Raw genomic sequence first — 16,540 nt, 5'->3', positions numbered from 1 at the left:
CAGCCCTTGCAGCCTTCTAATCAAAGCCAGCTTTTCCAATGAGACTGTAGCTGGGTGTTTGACAGCCTAAATATTGTTTTTCCCGCAGCACTTGAGAAAGGGAATGAGATGCTGCTATGACTGCTGACCCAGGAACCACATGCTGCCAGTGCACAGGGGGAGGTTGTCCTGGTCTCTGTGTTTTAGCTTCGGATCCCTGGGATGCTCAGAAAGGGAGTCACCCTTCCCAGTGCTGGTCTGAAGAACATGCCTAGCAGGCACAAAAGCCTGGGTTCAGTCCCCACTGGTGCATACCCTCGGCACCACAGAATAACCAAGCAACGTATAAACCAGACATGGTGGCACATGCCTGAGATTCTAGAATTCAGGAGGCAGAAGGGGGAGGATCAGAAGTTCAAGGCCAGCCGGGGATACAAGAAACACTCAAGGAAAAGAGGGAGGAAAGGAGGAAGGGAGAGGGGAGGGGGGAGGGAGGGAGGGAATGAGGGAGGGAGGGAGGGAGAGAAGGAAAACCAAGTGTGAAGATGACCTCTCATCAAATGTGACACTGAGAATATTTTCTGGATTCTTCTTCTCAGCTGCTTTGAGAGAAAACTGGACAGGTGCACTTCCAAAGATCTTCCAGCCTGGCGTCCCAGGGCTGGACTGCTTCCAGGTCCTCAGGAGGAGCAAAACTGAGTTCCTTTTTCCCCCCGGAAACTTTACCTTACCTTGTGCTCAGCTGCTCAATCATCCAGTCACTTGTCATACAGTAGTGGCTCTCAAAACATGTTCCCAGATGACGATATCAATGTTACCTGGAACATGTCATAAATGTACTTTCCCAAATTCAGCCCACTGGATCTGGATTTTTGGAGTGTGGCACAGTGGTATGCTGTTTGGTTGCTGTTGTTTTGTGGAGGGTTAGCTTGTTTTGTTTTGTTTTTTGATTGATTGATTGATTGATTGAGTGTGTGTGTGTGTTGATCAAATGCATGACCTTGTAGATGTTACACAAGCTCACTACCAAAACTAACCAGAGGCCTCTGTCTCCTCTCTCCTTTCCTTCCAACCTGTTTTGATTTTGAGAGAGGCTCTCTCTGCCTAAACCAGGCTGACCTTAAATCCAATCCTCCTGCTTCTGCCTCCAGAGTGCTGAGATCATACTTGAGTGCATGCATGAGTGCATATATGCTTGCATGCATCTATGTCTGTGTATGTCCTGTTTTCTATGTGGAAGAATCCTTCTTTGCCTCTCCCACCTGAGTTGACTTGATTACTTTGTCAACACAGCAATTAGAATACAATTTTTCCTACTTAGCTTTTCCTAGTTCGCTGTGCACCCTGAGTACATATCCAACCTCTGTGAACTTCAGTCTGTGTGCCCTGAGTACATATCCAACCTCTGTGGACTTCAGTTTTGCCAGCAGCTTCCCTCACTTGACAGGTGAAGAAACTGAGGCCCAAAGAACATAAACAGTATGTTCAAGACAACAGTCAGTGGTGATGCTGGTTCGACCCTGGTTTGGGGGTCCTTAACCATTCTGTACCATTGTTCCCTGTGTGTCCCTGACCCATGGTTTTAGCTCCTTGTGATGGGCTCTGAGGACACAGCAGCTCCTGCTGCTCGTGACAGCCCTTCAGACGTGTAAAGAAGATTTTCATAACCCACCCAAGACTGTTCCATAGCTCTTCTAGGCCTCCTGCCTCCACAGCTGCCAGTGCTGGTGCCACAGCTGGCGTGGGAAGGAGGAGGCCTCCCCTTTCCCTCTCATTGGCTGCCTCTGTTTTCCCCTTTCCTGTTTCCATGGCAGGCCCCCACCTTAGCATCCAGAATGATGACAGGACATGCTTTCTAAAAGATCTCATTTTCGACAGGCATTTCCTATTGATTTCCTTCCTGATGGAGGCCCCTCCCAGGTTGCCCTGTGTCAACAAAAGCGGGCGTGGGGGGCAGAGAGACTGGAAGAGGAACAGGGAAGTGAAGGGAGAAGAGGGTAAAGGGGAAAAAAAGGGAGATCCATGCTTTTCATACTGGTACAACGTGGCTGGCAGAGTCAAAGGAGACCCCGTGGTGGATGACACCAAAATCTCTTTAAGCCCCACATCACTGCTTTTGTGGGATTAATAGAAAGAGGAGCTCCTCCGAAAGGAATTCTCTCCACAGAAACTGCACCTCTGTCTGCATGCCCTCTGCCTTCCCATGCCAAGTCTGGTTTCCTCACCACGGGGAACCTCTGGCCATTTCCTCAACTCCTCCCACTTCTCCCTGGCCCTCTGGGTCTGAGTGATCACTAGGGAGCCAGATGGGCCTGAACTTCATCCGCAGTTCCTTGTGAGCTGTGTGGGCTCTCCAATGCAGCTGCTCACTTGGAAAGTGGAGGTAAGGCTAACCTGTCTATTACTAGCATGGCCACAACCAATGAGAACAGATGTCATGGCTTAAACTTGGCCCAGAACCCGGGAATACATCTCTATAATTCCAGCACTTGGAAGGCAGAGACAGGAGGCTCACCATAAATTCAAGGCCAGCCTGGTCTACATAGTGAGTTCTAGGTTAGCCATAGCTGTTATAGCTAGACCCTGTCATAGAAAAATAAAACAAAGGTGTATTCATCCACAGCTCTGGTGACACAAAGTTCTATCACAAAGTATCAGTAAACCCACACACTCCCTGAAGTGTATGCAGATATACATTTACATATTCTGAAATATGAAAAGCCACGTGCTAATAAATCCACTAAAAATTGAAAGCCTAAACTGTATTTAATATACCTGTCTAAAGAACCTAACCTAGGAGAGATCCTAGTTTACCTGGTTGGTGTTTTATCTGCTCAGAACCTTACATTAGCCAAGGTTATTAAAAAATAAAAAAATAAAAATAAAAACCGCCTAACACAAAGCCTATTTTGTAAGAAATACTGGTGATCTCGCTTTATTCACTGGAAGCACAAAACAGAATGGTAATTTTAAGTGAAACCAGGCTGAGTACAGTAGAGCATGCTGTGACCTCAGCACTTAGGGAGCGGACATGGGAGAACCAGGGTTTCACTGTCATCCTAGGCTACATAAAGAGTTGAGGCCAGCCTAGGCTACAGAGACCTTATCACAAAGAGGGAGGAGAGAAGGAGGGATGAGGGATGGAGGGGAGGGGAGGTGAGGGTGAGGGGAAGGGAGGAGAGAGAGAGAGAGAGAGAGAGAGAGAGAGAGAGAGAGAGAGAGAGAGAGACCACAAGTCAGACAAGATACATACAGAAAAGACCTTGCCTTGCCCTTTCTGGCCTCTGGGATTCCAAGTGTTCACTCCCACCGCCATCTCCGCCTCTACCTCACCCTCCCTTTCTGTTTGTGTCTCTGTGAGTTCTGTAAGAGCACACACCATTGGGGTTCAGATCCACTGGACAACTTAGGGTAATTTCATCTCAAAATCCTTACTTTGGAGCTAGAAGGATGGCTTGGCAGCAGTGCATACTGCCCTGACAGAGGACCCAAGTTCCAGCTCCAGTCCCCACCTTAGGCGGCTCACAGTTGTCTGTAACTTCTGCTCCAGGGCATCTGACATCCTCCTCTGTCCTCCATGGGCCCCGTACTCCTGTTCACATACTCATACACAGACACACATCAATACTTAATTAAAAAACAAAATAAACCGACATTTTAATGATCCTTACTTTAATGTCATCTACAAAGACCTTTTTACAAATGAGGCCATGTTCTCCAGTTTAGGGGTTAGGACTTTTGCTGGAGGCCACCATTTGAGGCACAAACACCTCCTTCATAGGATCATGGTTTTGTTGATATGAGACGATGCAGAAAAGGGCAAGCGAGGCACAGAGGCTACTCAGCAAATATTCAGATACAGTTCTTCTCAATGCCTCTACCACCCTGGCCCACTTCCTCTGATGGCCCCTGGAGTTAGCTGTGTATAGCCTGCCCAAGGCCAGTAATGGTCATGATAATGAATTCTATGTGGTTATGATAGCATAACACACACACACCCCCATTTATACTCCTAGACCCCTCTGATGTATTCCATCCCAGAGAAGGAAACAGGAAAGACTCTTCCTTTATCCCATTTTGCAAATGAATGCATGGAGACCCAAAGTGTCCTGCCACTCCTTAGGCCCACTGAGCCTGGAGCTAGAGTATCAGAGGAAGCGAACGGCCTTCCCAGGGTGCTCCTGTGTGGACAGAAAGTAACAGCAATCGGATTTTCAGTGGTGGGTGATCTAGAAATAATAACAGCATGGGAGACAGCTGCCCAAGAAATGTTATTGCTGCCAAGATCAAAACTGTCATGAATTTGTCATGAGCCAGGCTGTGAGTGCAGACCACACAGCATTCAATCTCCCCGGATTGGTCTCAGGGCACCAGGCACCTGTCCCCCTCCCCCAATGGTGTCAGAGTGCTGGGATTAAAGGCTCGTGCCACCACCACCCGGCCTCTGCTGGCCCTTCTAATGTGATAACAAATGAGGTATTTTCCCCTACTTAGCTGTGTGATCTTGTGCAACCATCTAACCTCTCTGACCTCAAGCTTCCTCATCCACACGATGGGAAGGGGGAAGAGAGGGGACAGGCAAGGAAGAGATGGGGAGAGAGGGGAGAAGAACAAAGGCATGGGGGACAGGAGACTCTTTCCAGATTATTTGCCTATAAGGCCAAGTGTGCAAAGTGCTAGTGCGGACCATCACAACGAACAGCTCCACTGCAAGGTTAGTGACAGGATCTGGGCTTTCTAAATGCTTCACACATCTTGTCCTATCTGATGCTCACAACAGCTTTTGAGCATGCTCTGTCTTGGCCCCATTTCACAGATGAGGAAGCTGAGACTCGGAGGGGGAAAAGGAGCTTGCCTGTGGGAGGGCATAAAGCTAAGTAAGGAGGCAGGCGGAGACAGGGACTCAGCCTCTGGGAGCTGGGGATCAACACCATCAGAGGACAGTCTGCTTGAGAAAGATGTACTGTTTCCTCATGCCACAGATCAACACAGAACCTGTCTTTGTCCCCTTCCCAGCCCTCCACAAGCCACAGGGCAATGTACAGACAATGGGGACCCCGAGATTCTAGGGTGAAGAAAAGGAGACACCAACATCTAAGCTAGGGCTTAAGTGGGCACAGGCAAGGCTTCCTTGGAGGATTTTCAGAGCACACAGTCATATCAAAGACAACACACATGTCCAGGAGAGCTAGAAAACAGCTGTTATCTACCACCTGGTGGGTGGTATAACCGAAGATATACTTGTCTCAAGTGACTGAGTGTCAACTATGGGAGGGGACAATCACAAGATTCAACAGTGTGCAGGGAAGGGGTTCACACTGGCGATGTGTCTCTCAAAACAAGCAGCCATGAGCTGAACCTGTGCCTTTGGAATTAGCCCCGTTCTTTTAAGGTTGTACAAACCTGGCCTGGCTGTGACCTTTTCCTGGGTCCCTGAAAGAAAGGAGAACAAACTTGCCTTAGAGGTAAAGAGGTGACAGACACATTAATAAGGCAAAGTCTGGGGCTTCTGAAATGTCCCAAAGCTAGGAACCAGGTGTGGAGCTCACCTGTTGCAAAGACAAGAATGAACTCTTTGGTCTCCTATCTGAAAAAAATAAATAAATAACTGAACATAAATCATTCCTTGAAAGGTACCTTGGGTGCCTCTCCTAGCCAGGGGCTCAAGCCCTTCCCAAACATCACCCCCCACCCCCTTTAATCCAGACAAACGCTGAGAGAGAAAAGCCTGGAAAAGAGGTGCTTTTTTTTTTTTTTTTTTTTTTTGTGCATACAGTCAATGAATAAATGATGTTCAGCCTCTACCTTAAAGACACAGGGGAGGATACCCTGCCTGTCACTGGTTGTTAGCTACGCTGCCCCTCTGGACTGGAGAGCAGAGAGGCAGCTAGAGACTTCTGTGTGCTGAGTATGGCAACCTGCAGTTCTAAGCAACTCATCCGGGCGTGGGGGATGGGGGGCAAGAAGCAAATGTTAGAAGAAACTGAAGGAATTCAAACGACAGACTTTTCTTTTTCCCTCTTACACTCGTTGACTTGAGCAGGATTTGTTGACCCAGAAGTAACAGGATACACAAGGTGGGGCGGGGAGCAAGATGCTTTAGACGTGGAAACTGACGTCTTTCCCTTTCTTTTTAATTTAAAAACAAAAAGGGAATTCAGGGAGAAGAGACTGGAGCGGGAGACAGAGAGAAAGAGAGGAGTCAAGAGAGAGGAGCCCTGAGTACGCTGTCCGCGGGCTTCCTACCCGGAGAGCGGAGCGCGCTTTTCCGCAGCCGCCGCGGGCTCGGAGCTTTTAAGGGTTTCTAATCCTGGAAGGCTGTCTGACATCACCCCGTTTCTTGTCGGCTGATGTTTCGTACAAGCCTCTCATTTCCTCAGCGATCTCGGAGCCGCCAATTACTGCACCGATCTGGTGTTTATGTTTGCCCCGTCCTGCGCCTGGCCCCGCGCCCGCCCGCGAGCCTGCGCTTCCCCGGCTGCGCGGCCCGAGGGGGTGGGTGGGGGGCCCTGGCCCGCGCACCCCAGCGCTAGGGAGGGGTCCCCCTTCATTTTTTTTCATTGACTTCAGCATCATGTGATCAGGAAGTCTGGCCTCCCTCCATTTCCCCTCCCGACTGAAGGGAAACATTGTGTAGCAGCCCGCTGCGGCCACTGGTGGGATGGCCTTCGCTAGCCTGACGTAGGGAGATAAAAATAACCGGCATATTTAAGGCCGGAGCAGGAATCCCGGCGCTCACACACGGCCTGGTCAGTTCCCGACGCCGCCAGCAGCGCTCCGCGCACAGCATCCTAGCTGTGGCTGCGCCAGCCAGCCCAGGACTGACCGCCTGCACTGCTGATCTTGCCCTTGGCCTTGACCTGGAGACCCAGGCCTTCCAGAGGCACCTCTCAGGGCCCTCCCCTCCCCATCCTCAGTGGTCTTAGGTTCTGTGTGCTGCCTCCCAGGAGATGGGAAGGCAGAACAGGATGGCCCCAGAGAAGGTGGCCAAGAAGCCTGATGTCCCCAGGGGATTGTTAAGACAGCCTTTGTTGCAGCGGAAGGTGACAACAAGCTGCCTCTCCAAAAGCTGTCTGCCTCCAGCCAGGCTCCCTGGATTCAGTCACACCACAGAGTGCCTGCACAGGTTCTCAAATCAAGTCCCTTCTCTACCTCCTGTTAGGATTCCATATTCCAGCTGCGTGTTGGGAAGATTTGCAAACATGTGGTGGAGCTAGACACAATGAAGCGTCATTTGTCAGGGCCAACTTCATCAAAGAAAGTGGAAAAGATCCATAATCATCACACCCCCACCCCAATACCAAGTGGTCTGAGATAATGTAGATTTCCCAGGAACTGGTCTGGCCCTCCGGCAGATGCCCCCGCCCCTCCAAGCTGGTTTCCTGCAGCCCTTCACTGCTGCCCCCCACCTATGCAGGGACCCAGAAAACTGAAAAAGAGGACGCATTCCTCCTGCCCTGATGTGCACATGTTTCATAGCACACAAGCCTCATTGTGAACCATATTTGCCTGTCTGCACTGACATCCCCACGTTCATGCCCTCTTGTAAACCTAAGTGCCCTGTCCAAGAGGTACAGATGTCTTATTTTACACAAAGGGAAACTGAGGCTGGGGAAGTGAATCCGTGTGCCAGTAGGACTTTCTGCACCACCTCCACTCAATTGCATCGACAGTGCCATGGTGATTTCTCATTTTGGAAGCCAGCTCCCCTCTGTTATCCCTCCTCCCCACATCCAATCCAATCCAGCAATGGTGAGCTCTCCGCTGACCTGTGGAATCTCGGCTCTGCCCTCGCTCAGAGCCATAAACAAGTTTTTACTTCCAATTAAAAATGAGAAGTCTCCCTGTCTTCCGTTGTCTAAAGTAACAAGATATTCCAAAAGTTCTGGCAGAGTTTCTCACCTAAAAAGCCAGATGTGCTGATGAAAAAGGAATGGATACTCCCCCAGCCCCTACCCCACCCCCCCACCCCCACCCCCACCCCCGCTTTTGGTATTACAAAGATGACAAATAGCTATTTATCTGGGTGGAAGAGGCAAAGAAATCTTGCTTTAAAAAGTCTAAAAATTTAACCACCTCTGAGGAGGGAGACTCCAAGAATACATGTGGTTTGGCTGACTCTGCAGCTCCCCGCACACTGGCTGACGATTACTGTTCTTGACCCATGGTTCTTAGACTGAATGGATAGAGGGATTGTGGGAAGGGAGGTACAACAGTCAAGATGTATCAGAACTTCATGTGCTGGTCAAAGCTTTGGTGACTGACGATGGTCACATGGCTGTGTCCTTGGGAGGGAGGTGTCATTGTCCCTGCCATGAATGTAGAGAAACTACAGTCACTTGACCAAGGTGCCACAATAAGGACGTCTGAGCAGTATTTGAACCAAGACAGCTTACTTCCAGAGGCCAGGTTCTTAACTACTAGTCTAAATTCCAAGAGGTGAGATGTTAGAGAAGCACCCACCACTTGGTCCCAGCCAGGCTTGTTCCTGAAGAGGAGGAGGCTCCGTCTCTCAGGCCCTCGGCTCTCAGAGAGATGAGCTGGAAAACACAGCTGGGCCACAAGTGCCCCAAAGGCAGTCCTGGTCCACCCTCTGCTCTGTTTACCCCACGTCACCGACACAAACGTCTGTCGGACAGGTAACCCCTCAAAGAAGACACCCTGGCCAGTCAGCATCTTCTCTGCTTGCACTGCATGTGGCTAATGACGATCGTATCAATCAGGCTTATTTGCCTGCTATTCCTCTAGCCAGAAAACTTCTAAAGGCAGAAATGGTGACTGGCCTGGCCAGTATGGAAAGCGTGGCGGCTCACTAAATATTTGCTGGATAATGAATGAATATAATGCATGAGCCCCGTTACCCTCCTTATCAATCAGGATAGGCCCCACCGTAGATTTCTCTCTCTCAGCACCTCATCTGTGGCCCCACAGAATTGGCCATGGTTGCTTTTTACTTCCTTCTCCCCCACAAACTCACGATTGCAGGAACCGCCTCTATTTGCCTACCATGGTATTCCCCACTTGGATTAAACTGCCACACACATTGTGACACTCAATAAACCCTTATGACATCAATGAGCAAATGAATGAGCGAGTGAATGAATGAGCGAGTGAATGAACGAGTGTGAATAAATGCACGAATGGATGAATGGGTATGTGGATCAACTCTCCTTGAAATCAGTCCTATCTTCTCATGTACAATAAGTTCATTCCAAAGTCAGTGGTGGCTGTAGAAAGACACCGAAATCATGTCACTGCCCACATTATATTCATAAAGTGAGTGCGTTTTGTCTGTGACCACTCCAAATCCAAGGCTCATCCATATTGATGATAAAAAAGACATGAAAGGGGGGGCTATTGAATGAGGCCCTTCTTCTCATACAATGTGGGCTCCAGTGGCTACTATCGCTGGAGCTACACACAGACTCCCTTTATGCCTCTCTGTTTTCATTAGCTCGGGTAACTTGCCAGCGAGTGATCCTTTGGGGCTGAAATTTTCCATGCTGGGTCTTGGCAAAAGGTGAATTTTGGGGAAAAGTTTGAATAAAATCCCTTCAGCCATTTTTTAGTTTGATGAGGATTTTTTTTTAAAAAAAATACATTTTTTTCTTCGCCTTTAATTGAAGACATTTTTAGGCCACAGGAAATAGCAATTCAGTTGAACTTTTATAAAAATGGAACTCAGATCTAAACCCACCCAAGGAAACAGGGGCAATCATTCGGGGCTCAAGAAAAAAATTAATTTAAAAAACAAACCTAAAATGTAGTCTTAAACTCTGCTGTAGCCTTAGCACTCATGGTAACTGCTCTCCCAACTTGGACTGTGTAAGTCTCTCCGTTATTTTAGCAGATCAAAAGGCTCAGAGCTGTTTAGAGGGGATCTAAAGCTTGGGTTTCAGCTCTTCTGCCATGACATATGAGAGCATTTCTCGCTTGCTTTTGTCTCAAGAATCTTTCTTCAGCATTATACCAGGAATATATGGTTTGAATACCTGCCTCTAAGGAGGACAAAGCTGGGTTCCTGGCACGGAAGGATGGCTCCTTCAAAGCCAATCATACAATTTTCTTTCGGGAGTTTTCTCAGACGAATGCTAACCGGAGTATTTTATCTAGTATTTGATTTTCTCAATATTCCCTTCAATATCAAATTCTTGCTTTCTTATTCATGGGAAACTACCCTGAACTGGGCGCATTAGCATTCTTGCCACAAAATTCTTTTTCGGAAAGCAGCAGGGAGTCAGAAAAACCTGGGTTTGATTCTCAGCAAATTCCACAAACTCTCCAAGACTTAGTTTATTTGCCAGGGAAATGGGGATAATGAAGTTGACTAATAGACACTGTGATGATTAACTTAGGCCAAATGCCCTCCCCTTGCCTGCTACAGTACCTGGTACAAAATCAGTGAAATAAAGAGAAATGTCCCTTCCCCCACCCCGTGTGTTTTTCATTCACGTTTCTCCTGTCTGTGTGCTATCTAGTTGGCACCTTATGCCTCTGTCTTATGAGTCCCTCACAATGACTCACCTGTTCTGTGGCTCCTGAGAAACTGCAGAATCGAAATAAGTGTTAACAGCACATTTCCGTCCATGCTGCCTTTCTGCAGAGATGCCAGCCAGTGTGCCCTCCTTAACTGTTTGTGTTTCCTCTCCTCCCAGAGGGGTTTTTCCCACCTTTGTAAACTTCAGGATGAAGCTGGGGAGTCAGACAAATAGATGAGAGAACGTAGACCTTTCTGTGCTCACAGACTTCAGAATCAAGCCTTGGATTGTTAAGCAAGCTTTACTTTAACCCGGGCCTTGTGAAAGCCAGAATTTGTTAGGGACACACATTTACTTGGATAATTTTTTATTAAAAAAAATCTACTACATCTCAGATGATATTACTCCCCAAGTGGTTCTATTTATCGATAAGCAGGCAGGGGCCTCCAATCATTCTTTTTTGGGCCCCAGCTTCCCCTATTCAAGTTTGTCCCTGCCTAGACATGGAAAGGTTTCAACAGAAGAAAACATTAGAGGAATAAAAAGACAGAGAAGGGAGGGAGGGAGAGAGAGAGAGGAAGGAAGGAAGGGAGGGGTGGTGGGAGAGAGGGAGGGAGGGAGGGAGGGAGGGAGGGAGGGAGGGAGGGAGGAAGAGAGGGAGGGAGAGGCCAGCTAAGGTGGCCCACCTCCACCTCTTCTGATTAAACTGCATCTGCGTTCCTGGGTTTCCTGCCTTACCTTTGGCTGGGCTTCTTGCCTCCTCTTTAATAGTTAAATTTATGAAATCTGAAGATGATTGAGTTCCAACTATGTGCCCTTGCTTTTGCCCATCTTCGATCCTTCCACCCACATCCCATTTCACAGAAAGGGTAGGAAGTTACCATTGGAGACACAACCAGAAGACGCCACCTCATTTTCAGTGAGCTCTCAATTCACAGGGATTCTCAAACCTTCCCATCCCTCTCACAATCACCTAACACGCGTGTGAATGGGGTTGTGTGTACACCCACACTCACGCAAGCTTAATGTGTATTTATAGAAATGTGTTTCATGGATCCAAAGCTGAAAGGTGCCTATCTATGAACCAAACAGGGTGTGAGCATCATCTATGAATGACAAATACTAACTTCCCAGCAGGGACAGCTCTGAGGGAGAGCAGAGAAGCCATCAAGACAATGTACAGAAACTTTCAATTACATTCGGCCAAGTTTCCATCTCATAAGCTGGTTGTAGTCATATGATGTTTTTATGCTGGGTTTTATAAGTGTTCATTTTTCATAATATATTCTTTTTTAAGATATAGTAACATTTCCTGGTACTCCCATTTCTTCCCATCCACACTCTTGCATTACACACACACACACACACACACACACACACACACACACACACACACACACATGCGCAACCAAAGGCACATTCAATCTCTGGCAAGTAAACAGCTTAGATATACCCTCTCCCAAACCCGAACACTCCCTTACAGGCACACATTTAAACAAACACATACACCCTGCCTGGCAGCCCAGCCTCTGGCCACCATCTCTCCTTCCTTCAAGGGTAACAAAGCTGCACAGAGGGACCTGAAACCCTTGGGCACTGGAGTAACACCAGCTGAGCAATGGGGTCACCCGGAATTTGGCAGAGTGGGGAAGTCTGGGACCTTCTCTCAGAAGCAGTCCTAGCTTCCCATAGAAGCTCCCCTTGGCCAGAGTGTGGAAGAAGTGCTCTTGCCACTGGCTCATCTGGGAAGGGACAGAGTTAAGAAGTCTCCAGGTTTTCACAGCTTGGGTGGGAAGCAGTAAATGTGTGGGAAACAACCTCCTCAGAAACCATAGCAACACCCACTTGGCGGCTCTGGATTGGACCTTGACCAGACATTTATTAAGCAGCCTCATGAGCTGTGGTCTCCAGAAGAACAATACCAAACTGATCAAATGTTAATAGCTTCAATCTGTTCCTGCACGAGGAGTCCCCCCCCTCCCCCTCTAGACACACTACTTTGCTGCCTCCAGCCTCAGCTGAGAACTGCCCTACCCCTGTTTCAGAGCCCAGTGCAAGGCCAGGACCATGAGGCGCACACAGGTGAGTTAGGGCATGGGGATGGAAGGCCCTTGGGGCCTCAGCAAGGCCGCTCTTGGGTTGGACTGTCCAAGTAGAGATGTCCAAAACCATCTCCTGGAGCAGTTCTCACTCTGGCTAGCTATGTGTAAGAATTACCTGATGAGCTTTAAAGGCGGTACCAGTGTCTGGATTCCACAATACTCAGTCCAATCAACTCGGAACCTCCAAGGGTGGAGCCTGAGTGTTTATCTGTTTAAAGCTCCCTAGACAAATCTAATATCTAGCTAAGAACCACACAATAATTTCTTCCCACTGTTGGATTGGAGAGTCCAGAGAGGGCCAGGGGCTAGCCTAATGTCACAGAGCTGGTGATTCAGTGCTTATAATAGAACCCTGACACTTTCACTCCTAGCTTATCTGAGCTACAGAACTCTAGACAAATATGCAATGATCTCTTTGTGTGTGTCTCTGTCTCTGTCTCTGTCTCTCTCTCTCCTTGATTCATCTTGAGTCCTACTTGAAATAAAATGGATCCAAGGAGAGTCTAAGAAATGGCCGCACTCACAATGATTCCAAGCATCCACCACAGTTGTCAGATTGACTGTGGCTCACTATGTGTCTCCTTAGCCAGATTCCCAAGTTCCCCTCTCCCCAAGGTAAAACCTGGGAGACTTCCTCACCTCTTCAGGCCCCATCACCACTCCTGTGTGATGTCCAAGCCAGGAGTTTGCCTCCTAAGGATAGAGTATCATCCTGAGGAAACAAAAAACACCCACTCCCCTGTCCTCATTCTCATCTTCTCTCCATTGACATGCTTCAGGGGAGCAGGGCATGCTAGTAGACAGCTGTAGACCCAGCACTCAGGATGCAAACACAAGAGGATCAGTCCAAGGCAAGCCTTGGCTGCTCATTGAGTTTTCAGCCAGCCTGGGCTACATAGAATCCTGCCTCAAAAACAAATAACATAAAAACCTCAACAGCACCTCTTAACCAGTTTTCCCCAATAGATCCACCCCACCATCCTCTCTAGGGTACGCACCTACATTGTCCCCTCAGCCAAAGCCTCACAGGCAGGGCATTGTCGGCAGGTCCAGAGCACTAAGAAGCTTACCCATTGCACAGGGATCACAACTCACATTCTGGGCCAGGACAGGGATTCCAAGAGGTTTAGAAGCAGAAGTCACATTCCTGTTGACAGACCATTCATATCACCACTACTGTGAAAGAGACAATGAAAAGTCCTAAGAGATTATAGGGTAGAGACACAGTAACCTACTCATGGAGATTTCAGGAGTGGACTCTCCTGAGCAAAGGATGGGCTATATGATCTGTTATCTGAAGGAGGAGGAGAAGTTGCAAAAAAGGAGAGGAAGAATCCAGACATGGGGGGGCCACAGACTGCCCAAATGTTATCGGCAGTGAAAGGCTGGTCAGCGAACAGGAGGACAAAATGAGGCAGGAAGAAGATCACATGAGACCCTGAAGATCATGGGAAAGGTCCCTGGTTCCATCTTTGGATTTTAGTGGATGACTAAGCAATCCAACATGCCCAGGATGAGGAGTTTCCCAAGATACAGGACTTCTAGTGCTGAGATGCTAAGGGAAGAAGTGATGAGGACAGGATGAAGGATGGAGCCATGCATCCGAGCTGGTCTATTGTTGTGACATGGTACCACTCTTTAGAAGGTACTAGTATTGAAGAGAGATTCAGTAGTTGAGTTTGGGACATTAGGGAAGTAGCCAAGTGGAGATGTTAGGTAGGCCCTTTCCTCTAGATCCCTCAAACAGACTTAGATTTTGGAACCATCAGCACAGAGAGGGTAATAGAACGATGGGGGTGGATTACACAACCTAGAGAGAGTGCAGAAAACAAAAACCTACTGAATGGCCTACACCCCACCCTGAAGGAATCCCAGTGTACCAAGATCTAGAAACTAAGGTTAAAAAAAGGGGAAGGGGGAGGACTCAGAAACAGTAGTCATGACTACGGGGTTTTCAAGCATGGAAATCACGTGGCTGGCAGGATAGACTCACCCACCATGACCAATGACACTGAGGTGTCAGATCTAACAACTAGGAAATGCCTACTAAGTTGGGCATGTAGAGGTCGTGATATCGTTGGGAAGCAGTGAGAGTAGAAGTAGATGGGAGAGAGAGTGGGAGGAAAGCAAACGGAATCTGTGCACGGGAAGAAAAGACACTGGAGAAATTTGGTTGGAAAGAACACTGATGGGGTGGGAGCCAGGGACAGGGACAGGGAGGACTGGCTCTAAGGTCACAGATCTGAGCAAAGTTCATCACGATGGGGAGGGCCCGGTGGAGAGGCAGAATCCAGGGACACAGGAAAAGAGCTATTCACCACTCCCACAATGCACTGCAGTGTGGGCACACACTCCACCCAAACAAACACTCCATGTATTCCTTGTGTTGTAGGTACTTTCCCTTTGACCGCAATGAGGATGCCCTCACTGTGATCAAAGCGTGACCTTGAGAAGCCTTTCCTCCCCATCTTCACACAGCCCAGCACAAACATCGCACCACGGCATCTAAATAGGACTGATTTCCATGTTATCTCTACCACTGAAAGAGGAAGCAAGAAGCAAACTCATGTCAAATCACACACACACACACACACACACACACACACTGGTTCTCGGGGCACATGTGTGGAATGAAGAAATGAATGAATTATGTAACTAATGAATAACAATGAACCTGGAAATGCCCGTGAGCTTCACGAGTTCCTCCTGGGCTGGTATGAGATGTGCCCTCTGTTCCCCAACAGGCAGGGCCCACAGAGCTCTCGATATCTGCCATCCCTGGAAGGGGGCAGGCTACAGGAGGCAGGGTGGGGTGGACTTCGTATGGAGATCACATTCTTCCTTTCCATTGTTCCTACGGAGTTCCAAAGAAAAATAGAACATCCACTAAGGCCTGTGTGTTCACCTTCTCTTCTCCCCCAGCAGGGATCGAACAGATGGGCGTAATTTATGCCCACACCCTTCCTTAGCAGCCCTGGCACTCAGGAGAGGGGTGCAAGGGCAGAGTCCCACCCAGGTTCCGAAAACTTCTCTCAGCATCTAGGCAAGAGAGCCACAGCAGGGCAGCGGGGTAGGGCAGGGAGCAGGAGAGGACAGGAAAGGAGGAGGAGGAGGAGGAGAGAAGGGAACCACCACTGGGAAGTGTTCTTGGCATCCAGTCCATGTGTCAGCTCTGGGCATATTTGTGACATTTTGTGGATCCACAAGGAAGAGTGGTTTTCTGTTGTTTGTGACAGGGTCACATACGCCCCAGGCAGGCTCAGATTCACTAGATAAGCAAAGGTGACCTTGAATCCTTGATCCTCCTGCCTGTGCCTCCCAAGTGCTGGGATTGCAGGTATGTACAACCACACCTGGCCCTAGAAGCAGACCCTTGCACCTGCTGCAGAAATTAGGCTACTCAGGTCCAGAGAGAAGATGAATCTTCTCTGAGATTACCCAGCTATGAGTGGCTACAGAGCCAGAGTTTCAGTCCATGTCTGTCTGGTTCCAGAAATCATGCCCAGTGCATCAGCCCCTGCTGTAAAATGAGGTCACATCTCCACTTGGCCCTTCACCTTCCTCCCACCAGTCATCTGGTACGAGAAATAGAAGGGACCTTATGGTCCAGGACCCTCTGCTGCGGGCACATTAATGTCAACGCTATAGAAAACAGGCACAGGGCTCCAGAAGACAGTGCCGGGTAGGAATATGACGAGGTGCCTCGGAAACAGACACGGAGCAGCGTCCTGTCAGATGAGCGTTTTCTGTGACTTCATTTGGAATCAGCCCTCTGCAGGTGGCACAAACCGATCCCCAAGGCTGGAAGAAGAGCTGAAGGTGACATTCTGAAGAAGACCGAGCTCCAGGTCACCAAAACGTGTGCCCAGCAGCCACTTGCCCCATCAGTCAGTGGCCATTAAAGTAATTGCTCCAGAGTTAGGGTTAGTGTGACAGAAGTCAGGTGAGCCCCAGGTCCTCGGCATGCTCTTATTTGCCACC

This window comes from Peromyscus maniculatus, chromosome 2, assembly GCF_049852395.1.
Source record: "Peromyscus maniculatus bairdii isolate BWxNUB_F1_BW_parent chromosome 2, HU_Pman_BW_mat_3.1, whole genome shotgun sequence".
Taxonomy (NCBI): Eukaryota; Metazoa; Chordata; class Mammalia; order Rodentia; family Cricetidae; genus Peromyscus; species Peromyscus maniculatus.
Note: the sequence above shows the minus strand (reverse complement) of the source record.